We start from the raw sequence: 11,743 nt of genomic DNA, 5'->3' as shown, positions 1-11,743 counted from the left end.
CCAGTTCTAAGTCAGTTGCTAGGCGCCAGCCGAGGCAGAACGCCAGCCCCGCGTGGGGAGGGGGCACGAGGAGAGGCGACCACCGCAGCTGAGGCGATCCACAGGAAGGGCCCGGCTCGCATCCACAGTTGCCGCCGCCCCGGAGGGAGGCGCCTCGTTCAGCCACGGCACGCGCCCATCCCCGCTTCGCGCCCCAGCCCGACCGACCCAGCCCTTAGAGCCAATCCTTATCTCAAAGTTACAAATCTGACTTGCCGACTTCCCTTACCTACATTGCTCCAACATGCCAGAGGCTGTTCACCTTTTAGACCTGCTGTGGATATGGGTACGTCCCGGCGTGAGATTTACACCATCTTCCCTGGATTTTCAAGGACCAGCGAGAGCTCACCGGACGCCGCCAAAACCGCGGAACCGCAACGCTTTCCAAGGCTCGGGCCCTTCTCTCGGCGCGAACTCATTGCAGGGTGCCCTGCCCTTCACAAAGAAAAGAGAACTCTCCCGGGGCTCCCGCCGGCTTCTCCGGTATCGTTTGCATTACCGCACTGAACGCCGCGAGGGCGCCCGTTTCCGCCACTCCGGGATCGGGGATCTGAACCCGACTCCCTTTCGATCGACCACGGGCAACGGAGGCCATCGCCCGTCCCTTCCGAACGGCGCTCGCCCATCTCTTAGGACTGACTGACCCATGTTCAACTGCTGTTCACATGGAACCCTTCTCCACTTCTGCCTTCAAAGTTCTCATTTGAATATTTGCTACTACAACCAAGATCTGCACCGGTGGTGGCTCCACCCGGGCCCTCGCCCCGGGCTTCTGTGCTCACTGCAGCGGCCCCCCTACTCATCACGGCTTAGCCCCCGCGGTTCTCAGCGCCGGCGACGGCCGGGTATGGGCCGGATGCTCCAGCGCCATCCATTTTCAGGGCTAGTTGATTCTGCAGGTGAGTTGTTACACACCCCTTAGCGGATTCTGACTTCCACGGCCACCGTCCTGCTGTCTATATCAACCAACACCTTTTCTGGGGTCTGATGAGCGTCGCATCGGGCACCTTAACCCGGCGTTCGGTTCATCCTGCAGCGCCAGTTCTGCTTACCAAAAGTGGCCCACTAGGCACTCGAATTCCATGCACCTCAGGACCGCTACAGACCTCCACCAGAGTTTCCTCTGGCTTCGACCTGCCCAGGCATAGTTCACCATCTTTCGGGTCCTATCACGCACGCTCATGCTCCACCTCCCCGACGGAGCGGGCGAGACGGGCTGGTGGTGCGCCGGCCACTGGAAGCGCGGCGGGATCCCATCTCAGCCGCCACGCGCCGGCCCTCACCTTCATTGCGCCACAGGGTTTCGCTCGGCCCTCCGACTCACGCACGTGTTAGACTCCAGCCGGAGCTCCTAGGCCCAGAGGTGCAGGGGAAGCCTCCCCGGGCCTGTTGGACACCGTCCCGGGCACCCTGCCATGCCCTCAGGGGCCCGGGATGGAGCTCCTGAACCCAGCCAAACAAGGGGAGGCTCCCCGGGCACAACGGAACCCCAGTCCTGGGCCTTTGGCCGTGTGGCAGCCCGGGGGACAGGGCCCAGGACCGGAGCACCCGCCCTGGGGCCCAGCCGGGGCTCCTGGACCCAGCTGGGGTTCCCAGGCACAGAGGCACAGGGGAAGCCTCCCCGGGCCCTCCGGACCCCGTCCCGGGCACCCTGCCATGCGACAGGACCAAGGACGGAGCCCGGGGAGGGAAGGCCACCCACCCCGGGGCCCTCAGGGGCCCCGTATGGAGCTCCTGAACCCAGCCACTCAAGGGGAGGCTCCCTGGGCACAACGGAACCCCGTCCTGGGCCTTTGGCAGTGCAGCAGCCCAGGGGACAGGGCCCAGGGCCGGAGCACCTGACCCAGGGCCAGAGCATCCGACCCGGGGCCCAGCGGGGCCCTGGACCCAGCCGGGGCTCCCAGGCCCAGAGGCGCAGGGGAATCCTCCCCGGGCTTGCCGGACACCGTCCTGGGTACCCTGCCACGTGGCAGGACAGAGGACGGAGCCCGGGGTGGGGAGGCTCGGATGGAGCTCCTGAACCCAGCCGAGCAAGGGGCTCCCCGGGCCAACGGAACCCCAGTCCTGGGCCTTTGGCAGTGCAGCAGGCCAGGTGACTGGGCCCAGGACGGGAGCACCCGACCTGGGGCCTGGCCAGGGCCCCTGGACCCAGCCGGGGTTCCCAGGCCTAGAGGTGCAAGGGAAGCCTCCCCGGGCCCTCCAGACCCCTTCCCGGGCACCCTGCCATGCGGCAGGACCGAGGACGGAGCCCCGGGTGGGAAGGCTGCCCTCCCCTGGGCACTGGGACCCTGCCCACCCGTGGGTGTCTCCCTGGGCCCGCCGGAACCCATCCAGGGCAGCCGGCCAGGCAGCAGGCCCAGGGACGGACCCAGGGCTGGAGCGGCATCCTGGCCCGTCCAGCTGCTGGCTGAGGCTAGGCAGAGAGGGGTCCCAGAGTACCCTGCCCCTAGTAATCCGGAGGAAGGCTACCCCTCTTCCTGGGAACACACACGCACAGAGTGACAACTTCCCACCCAAGCCTTTGCGGTAGGGCTCCTGCTTGCCCACGCAGGGCAGGGCAGGGCTCGGGGACCCCGGGTGGCCTCAGGCACGAGGAGAACCACTGGAGCTCTCGGGCCCTGGCGCCCGGGGGAGGACTGCCCGGGACCCATGCAGCCCGTCCTGGGTACTTTGCCATGCTGTTGGCCCAGAGATGGGAGTCCCGGACACCTGGGGGGAGGACTGCCCATGACCCATGCAGCCCGTCCCGGGTACTTTGTCATGCCGTTGGCCTGGAGATGGGAGCCCCGGACACCTGGGGAGCGTTGCCCGGGACCCATGCAGCCCGTCCGGGGTACTTTGCCATGCCGTTGGCCTGGAGATGGGAGCCCCGGACGCCCGGGGGAGGACTGCCTGGGACCCATGGAGCCCGTCCTGGGTACTTTGCCATGCCGTTGGCCTGGAGATGGGAGCCCCGGATGCCTAGGGAGGTGTTGCCCAGGCATAGTCCATATGGTCCCCGGCAGGAAACTGCCAGCCCGAGAGGAGTGTATGGGCATACCCTGTCCCTAGTAATCTGGAGGAAGGCTACCCCTCTTTCTTGGAATCCGTGCTCACCGAGTGACTGAAGGGACCCAAGGCGCGCAGGCGCCCAACCTCCTGGAGCTCTCGCTGGGATCGGGGAGGAGAATGGGGACTTCCAGGGAAGCCCGGCCATCTGGTCGCCCCATTGGAAAGCATTGCGTGCGACCAGATGGCCGAGGGGAAAGGTGCGACCAGATGGCCAGGACCGAAAGGACTCCCAGCTGCCCACCCGAGCCTTCGCGGGAGGGTTCCCGCCCCGAATCCCCTTGTAGGGCTCTGGGGCTGCAGGGCTCGGGGGCTACAGGGCTCCGTGGCTGCAGGGCTCCGGGGCTGCAGGGCTCCAGGGCTTCAGGGCTCCAGGGCTGCAGGGTTCCAGGGTTGCAGGGCTCCGGGGTTGCAGGGCTCCGGGGCTGCAGGGCTCAGGGGCTGCAGGGCTCAGGGGCTGTAGGGCTCCGTGGCTGCAGGGCTCCGGGGCTGCAGGGCTCCAGGGCTTCAGGGCTCCAGGGCTGCAGGGCTCCGGGGCTGCAGGGCTGCAGGGCTCTGGGGCAGCAGGGCTCAGGGCTGCAGGGTTCTGGGGCTGCAGGGCTCCGGGCTGCAGTGCTCAGGGGGGCTCTGAAACCCCACGCTGGGCCTCAGGCATGGGGAGACCTGCAAGCGCTCCTAGGGCCCAGCTGCCCAGTGGGGGACTGCCCGGGAGTCTTTCAGGTCTCTGGGGCTCTGCACCAGGGACCCTTGTCCCGGGCAGATGGACTCTTGGCAGGCCATAGGACGGGGGCTCTCAAACTCAGGCCCCGGGGCTGGTCCCTGCTTTCCAACCCATCCAGGCCGGGGAGATCAGGGAGTCTGCCCAGGCACGAGGGACCCCTGTCCTGGGCCCACGGACCCTCAGGACGCGCCCCCGTTTTCCACAATTTTTTCCCAAAATTCTGCGTAGTGTGCATAGTGGTGTTACGCAAACTACGCCCAGCCCTAGTCTTTTCAAGCTTGAATCTTTTCAAATGGTATCCTTTTGAATTACTACCCGGTTGTGCTACTACTTTTTAGATTGTGCCTTTTTTTTCTCTGTGTCACTATCTCTAACATTGTTATACCGTAACATAGTCGCATTGCGGTTCGCAATCATTTGCAAGCATACAATGTTGGTTTGGAGGGCATTGCAGTGATTTTGGTTGTAAGTGCTGAGGTAGCTTACCCGTTTGAGATATTCTACTCTTAGGTGATGTTTCCTGCAGTAGAAGCGGCTATGCAGGTTTTTCACACTTACACTCACACAGCCGTGCCCAGGGAATATGTCCCTTATAGGACACAGGAGATTCTGATTTCTGCAGGGCAGCACCGTGTTTGGTTTGATGGCGCCCTTCCCCGCAGTGTAACGGTGGCTAGATTGGGTCCTTTGTCCATTCCAGGCGCTTCCTGGCCGGTTTAGGCCGGATTCACCCTGCATCCTCATGCGGGCCAAGTCCCCGTTGCTGAGTTACGGACCCTACATGACTCTTCTATTAGTGTTATTAGGGCCCTAATTCAATATATTACCCGCAATTTCCAGGGCGGGCCCCTGGTGTTGAGGCCCTTCCAGCAGGACCGAGCGGAATGAAGCTTAGTCTTGTGATGGTCAATGCAGTAATGGGCAAGCGTCCCCAAGAGAAGGATGATATGTCTTTTTGGCTTGCCGTGAAATTTGACCAGCTGGAGGCAGTTTTTCCTAATTTGAGTCCCGTAGAAAAACACAGGATTCTTACTATTAGTTTACCCAAGGATTTGGTACCAGAAGCCGGTGACTGTGAGTCATGGGGTAGGATTTTTGCGGCAGTGTACACGAGGTGCTTCGGCACTCCCTCAATGGCTGTCCTTCCAACGGTCATTAAGCGTGTTCAGAATGAACACGGACCTGAGGCTGCGGTTGAATTGAGAATGAGACTCGTTGGCATGTTTGATGTGGTAGCCGATCTAATCCTTTCTAATGTAAAGGGAGATGCGGTGAACTTTCAAGTGGCTAATGCCTTACGCGATGTCTCCGATGCCGACAAACCCCAACAGTTACTGAGAATCATAATGGCTGCGTATGAAACCACGCCCTTTTCTGCTAAAGATAAAAAGCAAACCCAGGGTACGAAGTCTGAAACAGACGTTCAACCCACAGCTCCAAAGAAAAATTGGAACAGAAATAAAAAACAGGGGAAACAGCAACAGAAACAGGAGTCCCGTCCCCCATCACCAGTGCCTGCGTCTACTGAGCGCGTTTATGATTTGCGCGACCGCACTAGGATTGAGTCGCCTGATAGATTTCAGGTTCCTGATCAACGCTCTCCTTGTTCTTTTCATGACACATCGGCCTCATCGTCCGGTGGTGGAGGCAGCGGCAGAGGTCGGGGTGGCCAGCAGACCACCGACCAGCCCCGCCCGAAACACGGAAAAGGCAAACAGGACGATTCTTCACAGAAGAGACCCCAGTTTCAGAAAAAGAAAGTTGCCGCTTTAACAGCGAGATATGCCACAGATAGTGAGAACGCAGCTTCGAAACCAGACATGGGCGCTGACGTAGTTGGACAGCGCAGCGGAGATTACCATAGTGCGAGAGGCCCTGCGTCCACTACTGAAGGTGACAGCGACTGACCATTATGTTGTTGTGGAAACAGCTGATACCAGAGTAGCTACCCCTGATAGGCTTTATGAAATAGTCCTTTTCATTGAAAGTGACATACAACGTACCATAAAAGGGGTATTTTGGGAAAATCTTACAACTACCTATGACATTTTGTTAGCTGAGGCTGACTGGCCCCCACCTTTTGTTCTTGCGGCTCCGAGAGGGGAGGAGGTAATCCTCCCTAGTTTCGCGCACACAGTGTTCAAGGAGCATGCGCTGAATTTTGCAGAAGAGTTGGCTAAGGCCCTTGCACCGGCTCTGTACCGTATGCACTGTGGTTGGGATACATTTTCCCCACACCACGACATTCCCTTATGGTCTATGCCACAGCCTCAACCTTAATATCCCATCTGGTGTGAAGCTAAGGCTTCCGTCGCAGAGATCCTTAAACAATTAGAATATCAAGGAGTGATTGAAACTTGTGTGTCACCGATAAATAACCCACTTTTTACTGTGACCAAGCCAGACGGTTTGTACCGTTTGGTATTGGATTACCGGCATTTGAGCTCGCATTGCCGTACCTGTGCAGTACAGAATACCCACCGCTCTGCTCTCGTGGATGGTCTTGTGCGAAAAAGGTTTAAAACCACACTTGACATATCCAACGTTTTTTTGCCCACAATTTGGATGGTCTAAGTTCTCAATGGACCAGTTTTAGCTGTGGTGGCAAACAACGCAAATTTAAATGCCTGGCCATGGGCTGTAAGAATAGTCCAGTTGTGTTTGCTGCCCGTATTGTCTCTCTCTTAGAGAGAGTTGACCCGGATGCGTGTTCGTATGTGAATGACAGCTATCTCACAGACGACGAAATTTGGGCGCTTCTGTGTCGAGTAGACCGCATAATTTGTAACTTTGAGGACTTCGGTTACAAATTCAACTTTGCAAAGTCTCACATTGCAGAGTACACAGCGTTGTTCCTGGGCTACAAGCTCAACAATGAAGGCCGAGGATTGGCTCCTCACTTCTTGTGCACAGCTGCTCGCTCCTACAACTCTGAAAAAATTACAGTCCTTGCTGGGATTTTTGAATTACGGGCATACTTACATTCCCGAATATGCCTAGCGCATCAAGCCTTTGTATGCTTTGATACAACCTACTTTCACCAAATCGTGCTGACTGCCTGAACATTCAGCCATTTTGCAATCTTCGCAGGCTGATCTTCTAGAATTTAAATTCTTACTGACTCATGATAACCACACCAACCTGGTGATAAGAATCATACCTGGTACGGTGGGTTTCACTTACCTTACTTTTAACGAAGGAGACACAGTACCTATTGCTTACAAGTCACACTTGTACACTTTGGCTGAAATGCGGTTTTCCACTGTGGAAAAAGTGTTGACAGCAGTGCTAATGGCGATTCTCAAGGAACATGCATTGTCGCAGGGAAAACGCATGTTGGTTGTTACCCTGTATCCTGCACTAGCGGCAGTGATGAAGGCCATTGTACCAAGTTCTAAAGCGTTGCACCCATGGTGGATACAATGGGCAGCATCTTTGACGTCTCCGGATGTCACGTTTATTATTGATGCCTCCTTACAGTCGCAAGAGTTTTTGCAGTATGAATTTGTTCATCCTACGCCATTGACTATGCGACCTTTGGAGGATTGCCATTAGATCATTTACACTGATGGTTCAGCGCAAGTTTCGCATGGGTCTAAACACGCATACGTTTCCGCTTGCGCCATTGTAGTAGGTACCATGGGGAATGATGAATTCAAGTCCAAAGTAGTGCACACGCAGACTTTAGGGGACTGTACCGCACAATTGCAGAGCTCCGTGCTCTAATGCTTGCATTGGAGTACGCTGATCCTAGTGTGACGACTCTTATTGTGAGTGATTCTTACTATTGTGTCCAGTCTTACAATGAGAACCTGTTCTTTTGGATTCAGAATGATTTTTATGATTCCAAAGGTAGCACAATATAACATAAAATGATCTGGGTCTGAGTGGCTGAGCATAGGGAGCAGTTGCTACTCGTGTATGTAATTCACACTCTCGGTCATCAGCGCTTGGGAGTTCACGCTGTTGGCAATTCTTTGGCTGTTGAGGCCGCAAAATCAGCAGTATCGACATATTTGGTTGCAGCAGTTACACGTTCCAAGAGTAAGATTGATGATGATATCTTGGTGGCTGTAACCGCGACTGAGAACGTATCCAGTTTAGATCCTAAGGGTTGGTTGCTGTGGCACAAAAGTGCTGACTCTTAAAAGCATCGTTTTCTGGGTTTAGCTCCAGGCTACACACAGGTCAGGGTGGATCCTCGTTTTGAAAGTGGCCATTCCGTGACTTCCTATTCTGTAGGCAACTTATGTCAGAGATGGCTCAAACACTCCACTTTGGCGTCAGTTAAGATGCATTTATCTAAATTGTCTGACGATGTTGATCTGAATGATTTTGTGAAAGGTCTGGCTTCCGGCAGATCTAAAAGATGGATATATGCTATTTACAACGAAGTCTGGAAACTGTCCCATATTGAGGCGGCTTCCCGCATCAGAGCTATAGATCAAGCACATTTAGAAAAAGTTCTAGTGGTTGTAGATAACAGCATTAACACGCTTTCTTCTTGCATTTTCACGTTAGACAATATTGTGTCATCTGTTGTTGATATTGTGCAAGATGAAGTGTCTGTTTTGTACCATGGTCAGAATCAGTTGCGTTCTGTGATGCAATTTGCTTTCAGCGCCGCCCGCCGCAATGTTAAAAATGCGGGATGCACCCGCCACTGTGGCGGGTGCATCCTAATTCGAGGCATGGAACCTCCGCCCTTGTGGTGGACGGTCCCTGCCCCCGACAGGATGGTGGATGGACAAAGTCCGTCCGCCATCCTAATCGACCCCTATATTTGGTGTGTTGCCGGCATTTTTCCATTCGATTTTTTCCAGCCTGTTTGGTGGATTTCCCTTAATGCTAGCTCTGGCTGCAGGCGTACTTCTGCTGTTTTGTTTATTTCAAAATGGATGCACGTCCAGTATTGCGAGGAGATCTGTCACGACTTTTGATGCTCCGCAGCCGAACGCTTGAGTATTATGCAGCGCTGCCTCTTGCTACATTGAGTGCTGCTTATGGATTATCGTTTCGATTTTCCTATTTTACAAGCATCCAGCCTGTCTTTCATTGCCTGAGTTGCGATTTTGACTGGGCCCTGGATTTGTGTCTCTGCAATACGGTGTCTCCCAATGCAGATTATGATCAGCTTATGAGCCCCTTAGTTGCTCATGAATTGCTTTGTTCTGGCGGAGGGATTATGGCCTTTGCAGCAATGCATGGAGTCCTGGGACGTTGGAATCTTTTCGCAGTGGCGCAAGATTTCTTGGCATGCAGCTTCATTGAAGAAACACCGAGTTGCCCTCTGATGGTGCTAGAGGCTCCGGTAATTGAGGAACATGTATGTTCTTTCCCTTTGCTGAAATGGATGGCTGAAATGTTTTTGGATGAGAACAGTGACTTCTAAGCATGGGCGTACAATTTGTTCCGCTCACGGATTTTGCAGGTTTTCCGCAATTTCGTGATCCGCGAATTGCGAGAAATCGCGGCAAAATCCACAAATCCGCGAGCGGGACGAATTTTGCTCAGGAAGCACTTACAGGGTTAAAGCAGGTGCCCAAGTTGAAGCTAATTTCTTTGTAACCATTTACAAAATGGTTGCAAAGAAATTAACTTCAACTTGGGCACCTGCTGTAACCCTTTAAGTGCTTCCTGAGCGGCGCCTCGTTGCCTACTTGCAACTATTCTCTGACCCTGCTCTGACCCTCGAAGCAGGGTCAGAGAATAGGTACAATTAGGCAATGAGGCTCCTGTCACTAAAATTAAACCTCAGCAGGAAGCACTTACAGATAACAGGTGCCCGAATTGAAGCTCAAATTTAGTAACGCATTATAATCAGCCCAAAAATCTAGTGAGAACGGTTGATGCCAGGTAGGTGTGTTTCTCCCCAGATCTACCGTCTACAATTAGCTTTAATCCGTGATGGGAGTCTAGGCATCCACAATTTTCTCGAGCGCAATCCCCCTGTACTTCCAGTGACCAGGAGGCTGTTTTCTCCTCATCTGCTGCGCTGATCGGCCTCTGACCTTTATAAACAAGAGGCATGTGAACTCGCACAGAAGCTCGGCCCCACACACACTAGGCTATGCAACCTCTTCCCGCCCTTTCCCCCACTGTGATGGACAGCTCACTCGAGGGACCTCGGCTCCTAGGGGCGCGGTGGCAAAGTTACAGACACACGGGGTCACTGGAGACAACTCTTCTGGGCCTTTACACAGTTGTAGTGCAGGAAAAGCACAATACATTTACCCAACGAGGTAGCACTTACTGCTTTCTCCTCATTTGCTGCTCTGATCGGTCTCTGACCCTTTATAAACGAGAGGCATGTGAACTAGCACAGAAGCCCGGCCCCAGCCCACACACACTAGGCTATGCAACCTCTTCCCGCCCTTTCCCCCACTGTGATGGACAACTCACTCGAGGGACCTCGGTGCCTATGGGCGCGGTGGCAAAGTTACAGACACACTGGGTCACTGGAGACAACTCTTCTGGGCCTTTACACAGCTGTAGTGAAGGAAAAGCACAATACATTTACCCAACGTGGTAGCACTTACTGCTTTCTCCTCATTTGCTGCTGTGATCGGTCTCTGACCCTTTATAAACGAGAGGAATGTGAACTCGCACAGAAGCCCGGCCCAGCCCACACACACTAGGCTATGCAACCTCTTCCCGCCCTTTCCCCCACTGTGATGGACAGCTCACTTGAGGGACCTCGGCACCTATGGTCGCGGTGGCAAAGTTACAGACACATGGGGTCACTGGAGACAACTCTTCTGGGCCTTTACGCAGCTGTAGTGTAGGAAAAGCACAATACATTTACCCAACGAGGTAGCACTTACTGCTTTCTACTCATTTGCTGCTCTGATCGGTCTCTGACCCTTCATAAATGAGAGGCATGTGAACTCGCACAGAAGCCCGCCCTAGCCCACACACACTAGGCTATGCAACCTCTTCCCGCCCTTTCCCCCACTGTGATGGACAGCTCACTCGAGGGACCTTGGCGCTTATGGGCGTGGTGGCAAAGTTACAGACACACGGGGTCACTGGAGACAACTCTTCTGGGCCTTTACACAGCTGTAGTGCAGGAAAAGCACAATACATTTACCCAACGAGGTAGCACTTACTGCTTTCTCCTCATTTGCTGCTCTGATCGGTGTCTGACCCTTTATAAACGAGAGGCATGTGAACTCGCACAGAAGCCCGGCCCTAGCCCACACACACTAGGCTATGCAACCTCTTCCCGTCCTTTCCCCCACTGTGATGGACAGCTCACTTGAGGGACCTCGACGCCTATGGTCGCGGTGACAAAGTTACAGACACACGGTGTCACTGGAGACAACTCTTCTGGGCCTTTACACAGCTGTAGTGTAGGAAAAGCACGATACATTTACCCAACGAGGTAGCACTTACTAATTAGCCAGTAGAAAATACTCCAGTTATGTATGCTGCAAATCGCAAAAAAATCCGCGATTTCGCGGGTAAATCCGTGAATTCTAAGATGTTTTTGCGATTTTGCGTGAAAATGCGGACCGCTGATTCGCAAAATTCGCCCATACTTAGTGACTTCCTATTGGAGGCTGTTGCTACATACTTTGCATATACATTATTGGATTGAGTTGTGTCATCGCTTCTCTCTTCCATGACCGAGGTCACGTGTTGGACATCGGATATTTTTTTATATATTTTTTTCTTTCAGTTTCATTTTTTTCTGCCCGGACCTATTGACTTCACTATGTCCATGTCTAGAATTGCTTGATTTGAAGTGCATTCAAATTATGGAGTTTTTGTTCCTGTTTTTTCCCTCTGGCAATTTGAACTTGGTCATGACAGTCGTTCTTGAACTCTGCTTTCCAAATTAGTCCTTTGTCTTATTCGTGCTCGGATCAAGGAATGGTGTCATGGGGATGAGCCTTGTATTTACACTGTGTTAAGTTAGCATGAGCTTATTAG

At 54.2% G+C, this 11,743-nt stretch overlaps 1 pseudogene; it reads right to left on the bottom strand.

Annotated features, from left to right (window-relative positions):
* Positions 1-284: 284 nt before the first annotated feature.
* Positions 285-1,382, bottom strand: LOC144820823 (28S ribosomal RNA; annotated as a pseudogene).
* Between the last annotated feature and the right edge of the window lie 10,361 nt (positions 1,383-11,743).

Source organism: Lissotriton helveticus, chromosome 2_1, assembly GCF_964261635.1.
Source record: "Lissotriton helveticus chromosome 2_1, aLisHel1.1, whole genome shotgun sequence".
In the NCBI taxonomy this organism is placed as follows: Eukaryota; Metazoa; Chordata; class Amphibia; order Caudata; family Salamandridae; genus Lissotriton; species Lissotriton helveticus.
Note: the sequence above shows the minus strand (reverse complement) of the source record. Positions and strands in the feature narration are given on the sequence as shown.